Genomic DNA, 6984 nt, shown 5'->3' on the forward strand with positions numbered 1-6984 from the left:
GGAGGGGTATCTGTTGAGAGGCCAGACAAACGTGTGGTTCCTGAAGAGGGGCAGCAGCCTTTTCAGTAGTTGCAGGGGCAACAGTCTGGATGATTGACTGATCTGGCCTTGTAACATTAAACAAAACGGCCTTGCTGTGCTGGTACTGCGAACGGCTGAAAGCAAGGGGAAACTACAGCCGTAATTTTCCCCAAGGGCTTGCAGCTTTACTGTATGATTAAATGATGATGGCGTCCTCTTGGGTAAAATATTCCGGAGGTAAAATAGTCCCCCATTCAGATCTCCGGGCGGGGACTACTCAAGAGGACGTCGTTATCAGGAGAAAGAAAACTGGCGTTCTACGGATCGGAGCGTGGAATGTCAGATCCCTTAAGCGGGCAGGTAGGTTAGAAAATTTAAAAAGGGAAATGGATAGGTTAAAGTTGGATATAGTGGGAATTAGTGAAGTTCGGTGACAGGAGGAACAAGACTTTTGGTCAGGTGATTACAGGGTTATAAATACAAAATCAAATAGGGGTAATGCAGGAGTAGGTTTAATAATGAATAAAAAAATAGGAGTGCGGGTTAGCTACTACAAACAGCATAGTGAACGCATTATTGTGGCCAAGATAGACACAAAGCCCATGCCTACTACAGTAGTACAAGTTTATATGCCAACTAGCTCTGCAGATGATGAAGAAATTGATGAAATGTATGACGAGATAAAAGAAATTATTCAGGTAGTGAAGGGAGACGAAAATTTAATAGTCATGGGTGACTGGAATTCGTCAGTAGGAAAAGGGAGAGAAGGAAACATAGTAGGTGAATATGGATTGGGGGGAAGAAATGAAAGAGGAAGCCGCCTTGTAGAATTTTGCACAGAGCATAACTTAATCATAGCTAACACTTGCTTCAAGAATCATAAAAGAAGGTTGTATACCTGGAAGAATCCTGGAGATACTAAAAGGTATCAGATAGATTATATAATGGTAAGACAGAGATTTAGGAACCAGGTTTTAAATTGTAAGACATTTCCAGGTGCAGATGTGGATTCTGACCACAATCTATTGGTTATGAACTGCAGATTGAAACTGAAGAAACTGCCAAAAGGTGGGAATTTAAGGAGATGGGACCTGGATAAACTGAAAGAACCAGAGGTTGTAGAGAGTTTCAGTGAGAGCATAAGGGAACAATTGACAGGAATGGGGGAAAGAAATACAGTAGAAGAAGAATGGGTAGCTCTGAGGGATGAAGTAGTGAAGGCAGCAGAGGATCAAGTAGGAAAAAAGACGAGGGCTAATAGAAATCCTTGGGTAACAGAAGAAATATTGAATTTAATTGATGAAAGGAGAAAATATAAAAACGCAGGAAATGAAGCAGGCAAAAAGGAATACAAACGTCTCAAAAATGAGATCGACAGGAAGTGCAAAATGGCTAAGCAGGGATGGCTAGAGGACAAATGTAAGGATGTAGAGGCTTGTCTCACTAGGGGTAAGATAGATATTGTGATTCTTGAGTTTCTCCCGGCGTATTTGATAATCAAAATATCCACGGGTATGCTGCCGGTCTATAGTGTCCAACGGGCACAATATTTCGGCGATCATACATGTCGCCATCATCAGGTGAACTGACGGACTGAGCTCCTGTGAACGTGCCGGCACGGAGATCCGTACGCTATGGCTGCTCAGAGGGACTCTGAGCAGCCATAGCGTACGGATCTCCGTGCCGGCACGTTCACAGGAGCTCAGTCCGTCAGTTCACCTGATGATGGCGACATGTTTGATCGCCGAAATATTGTGCCCGTTGGACACTATAGACCGGCAGCATACCCGTGGATATTTTGATTAAGATAGATATTGCCTACAGGAAAATTAAAGAGACCTTTGGAGAGAAGAGAACGACTTGTATGAATATCAAGAGCTCAGATGGCAACCCAGTTCGAAGCAAAGAAGGGAAGGCAGAACGGTGGAAGGAGTATATAGAGGGTTTATACAAGGGCGATGTACTTGAGGACAATATTATGGAAATGGAAGAGGATGTACATGAAGATGAAATGGGAGATACGACACTGCGTGAAGAGTTTGACAGAGCACTGAAAGACCTGAGCCGAAACAAGGCCCCCGGAGTAGACAACATTCCATTGGAACTACTGACGGCCTCGAGAGAGCCAGTCCTGACAAAACTCTACCATCTCGTGAGCAAGATGTATGAAACAGGCGAAATACCCTGAGACTTCAAGAAGAATATATTAATTCCAATCCCAAAGAAAGCAGGTGTTGACAGATGTGAAAATTACCGAACTATCAGTTTAATAAGTCACAGCTGCAAAACACTGACGCGAATTCTTTACAGACGAATGGAAAAACTAGTAGAAGCCGACCTCGGGGAAGATCAGTTTGGATTCCGTAGAAATATGGGAACACGTGAGGCAATACTGACCGTACGACTTATCTTAGAAGCTAGATTAAGGATAGGCAAACCTACGTTTCTAGCATTTGTAGACTTAGAGAAGGCTTTTGACAATGTTGACTGGAATACTCTCTTTCAAATGATGAAGGTGGCAGGGGTAAAAAACAGGGAGTGAAGGGCTATTTACAATTTGTACAGAAACCAGATGGCAGTTATAAGAGTCGAGGGGCATGAAAGGGAAGCAGTGGTTGGGAAAGGAGTGAGACAGGGTTGTAGCCTCTCCCCGATGTTATTCAATCTGTATATTGAGCAAACAGTGACGGAAACAAAAGAAAAATTCAGAGTAGGTATTAAAATTCATGGAGAAGAAGTAAAAACTTTGAGGTTCGCCGATGACATTGTAATTCTGTCAGAGACAGCAAAGGACTTGGAAGAGCAGTTGAACGGAATGGACAGTGTCTTGAAAGGAGGATATAAGATGAACATCAACAAAAGCAAAACGAGGATAATGGAATGTAGTCAAATTAAATCGGGTGATGCTGAGGGGATTAGATTAGGAAATGAGACACTTAAAGTAGTAAAGGAGTTTTGCTATGTAGGGAGTAAAATAACTGATGATGGTCGAAGTAGAGAGGATATAAAATGTAGACTGGCAATGGCAAGGAAAGCGTTTCTGAAGAAGAGAAATTTGTTAACATCGAGTATAGATTTAAGTGTCAGGAAGTCGTTTCTGAAAGTATTTGTATGGAGTTTAGCCATGTATGGAAGTGAAACATGGACGATAAATAGCTTGCACAAGAAGAGAATAGAAGCTTTTGAAATGTGGTGCTACTGAAGAATGCTGAAGATAAGGTGGGTAGATCACGTGACTAATGATGAGATATTGAATAGAATTGGGGAGGAGTTTGTGGCACAACTTGACAAGAAGAAGGACCCTTTCGTAGCCCATGTTCTGAGGCATCAGGGTATCACAAATTTAGCATTGGAGGGCATCGTGGAGGGTAAAAATCGTAGAGGGAGACCAAGAGATGAATACACTAAGCAGATTCAGAAGGATGTAGGTTGCAGTAGGTACTGGGAGATGAAGAAGCTTGCACAGGATAGAGTAGCATGGAGAGCTGCATCAAACCAGTCTCAGGACTGAAGACCACAACAACAACAACAACACCTATGTATAATGCATCAACGTTAGGGAGACTATACCTCGCTGTATTTTCATACGTACGCAGTCTTCAGACGCCACAGTAAAGCAATTGAGATTTTCCGTGGCTTTCTGTGCGTTTTGTAAATGAAGCTCTTGTTTTGGTTACACAGCTCAGTTTCTCCCGTTCCATACTCACTTTTTGTTTGGTTGCCAGTATCTGAACGGTGGTGTAGAAATGTAAATTTCTGGAATTGCTTTCTGAAAACGACGCGATATAACCTAGCACGGCTACAAGACCGTTTTAGAAATTCCCGAGCTTCAGAAAAATGCTAACAGTCGCAGCGGTCTTGTTTATTCAAATCGTTGAATAACGACCGTTGTGAGATAACCTATTTGACGTGCATGCATCATCCCATATCCGCTTAAATCAAAACCTACGAATAGCTAATTTAACTCCGTTGTGGTTAATGATTTTCTTCTGTCGGGAAAAAGTAAATGCGTACTTTTGTTCAGATCTACATTCTGTTTGTTGTATTTCGTCGCTATAACTTATTTGGAAAGTTTGATAATGAAATCCCACATCCCTCTTCGCCTCTTCGTTTCCTTTATCTGTTTGTTAACACGAGTGACAGAGAGGCTTATAATATTTTTGAACGATGAATGCGTGTTTGAGTGTGACCACAATCCATTGGTAAAGATAGGAGGACACTTTCTTCTAGAAGGTTGAGACTTTAGATTGTCGCTGCACTACCGTCTCCTTTTTCCGTGATCTCTTCCATTATTATATAAGGACTTTTTATTTTTAACGGTTTTTTTCCGTAGCTAATAACGTATTTTTCCTTCGAATTAAAGCTCCGAAGCTACGTTTATTATTTTTTTCTTTTAATCGGAGCTACGACTCCGAAACAAATAGCGAACAAAAAAAAAAGGAAGTATAGTCGTGAAACTGTTATTTCGAGGAAAAAACTTTCCATTTTAGTGACAAATACCGTGCTATCGCCAAAGAAATATCTCAAATTTCACGATATTTGCTCGAAATCTCAGTACACAGTTACAGATGCCGCTAATTCAATCTTCCAGATATTAAACTATCTCATCCAGCGACTTACTGGCTTTATCATGTCACCGCAGTACGCCATTATCATCTACCAGAACACTGACTTCACGTATTTTGTGACTTACGTTCATCAATTATGAGCAGTGAACGGTGAAATACTACGGATGAATAGCAACAGTCACAGTTTCATTACGATTTCATTTTTTTTCGCATTAATAGGGTAATCTACAGCATACTACAACAGAAGTGTGTACCATCTGCACGAAGCATCCATTAGAATTATTCGAAGACGGTCATGGTTTATTATTGAGTACTGATATTTCAGCGTCGGTAATGTGTAGCAGAGTAGAGCGAAACTATGTCGAATTGTTCAAGTCTCGGTGAGACATTTTCTGACAACCTTCGTAGCATCCAAGTTGCATAGTGAGGCCTACAGACTGTTTGTAAATTCGCCTTGCAAACCCCTGTGACGTGTAGAGGGCGCCGCGCTATTAGCAGAAAACCATTTTCGGCGAAACATATCGTTTCGGCGCTACAGAAACAAATCTTTGAAACAATTCCTTCCCCTTTCCCATGCTTTCTGGTTAAAATAATGATATTAACTTACTTTGATTGTGACACCAAATTGTAATGTGGTAACAATTCCCATTGCTAAAATACAAGAGACGTGCAGCATTCACAAGTCACTTTTCATATTCACTCTATCTTTAGACATAGTTCCATAACTTCATCAGCATTAAGGAAAGAAAAATGTTACCGCATTAGTTTCTTGAATTCAAAAGTATTAATTATTAGAGTCATAGAAAATAAGTATTGCTCTTAAACATAAGTATCGACAGAGAGTGAATCATATTGTTTTTACACAATGCTTCCTGCAGCATCTCGAATACAGGGTTATTACAAATGATTGAAGCGATTTCACAGCTCTACAATAACTTTATTATTTGAGATATTTCCACAATGCTTTGTACACACATACAAAAACTCAAAAAGTTTTTTTAGGCATTCACAAATATTCGATATGTGCCCCTTTAGTGATTCGGCAGACATCAAGCCGATAATCAAGTTCCTCCCACACTCGGCGCAGCATCTCCCCATCAATGAGTTCGAAAGCATCGTTGATGCGAGCTCGCAGTTCTGGCACGTTTCTTGGTAGAGGAGGTTTAAACACTGAATCTTTCACATAACCCTACAGAAAGAAATCGCATGGGGTTAAGTCGGGAGAGCGTGGAGGCCATGACATGAGTTGCTGATCATGACCTCCACCACGACCGATCCATCGGTTTCCCAATCTCCTGTTTAAGAAATGCCGAACATCATGATGGAAGTGCGGTGGAGCACCATCCTGTTGAAAGATGAAGTCGGCGCTGCCGGTCTCCAGTTGTGGCATGAGCCAATTTTCCAGCATGTCCAGATACACGTGTCCTGTAATGTTTTTTTCGCAGAAGAAAAAGGGGCCGTAAACTTTAAACCGTAAGATTGCACAAAACACGTTAACTTTTGGTGAATTGCGAATTTGCTGCACGAATGCGTGAGGATTCTCTACCGCCCAGATTCGCACATTCTGTCCGTTCACTTCACCATTAAGAAAAAATGTTGCTTCATCACTGAAAACAAGTTTCACACTGAACGCATCCTCTTCCATGAGCTGTTGCAACCGCGCCGAAAATTCAAAGCGTTTGACTTTGTCATCGGGTGTCAGGGCTTGTAGCAATTGTAAACGGTAAGCCTTCTGCTTTAGCCTTTTCCGTAAGATTTTCCAAACCGTCGGCTGTGGTACGTTTAGCTCCCTGCTTGCTTTATTCGTCGACTTCCGCGGGCTACGCGTGAAACTTGTCCGCACGCGTTCAACCGTTTCTTCGCTCACTGCAAGCCGACCCGTTGATTTCCCCTTACAGAGGCATCCAGAAGCTTTAAACTGCGCATACCATCGCCGAATGGAGTTAGCAGTTGGTGGATCTTTGTTGAACTTCGTCCTGAAGTGTCGTTGCACTGTTATGACTGACTGATGTGAGTGCATTTCAAGCACGACAAACGCTTTCTCGGCTCCTGTCGCCATTTTGTCTCACTGCGCTCTCAAGCGCTCTGGCGGCAGAAACCTGAAGTGCGGCTTCAGCCGAACAAAACTTCATGAGTTTTTCTACGTATCTGTAGTGTGTCGTGACCATATGTCAATGAATGGAGCTACAGTGAATTTATGAAATCGCTTCAATCATTTGTAATAGCCCTGTACATGCTCCCTACTCAGACCAGTACCTCAAAGCACAATCTACACGTCGTACGAGTTTTAAGAGAAATTTAGGAACAACATACAGGGTGAATCACGTAAGACTTGCACCACAAATATTGCGGAAATGGAAAGTGTTATTGATTGATGTGAGGTTTTCACACAAAG

The sequence above is a fragment of the Schistocerca serialis genome, chromosome 4 (assembly GCF_023864345.2).
Source record: "Schistocerca serialis cubense isolate TAMUIC-IGC-003099 chromosome 4, iqSchSeri2.2, whole genome shotgun sequence".
NCBI lineage: Eukaryota > Metazoa > Arthropoda > Insecta > Orthoptera > Acrididae > Schistocerca > Schistocerca serialis.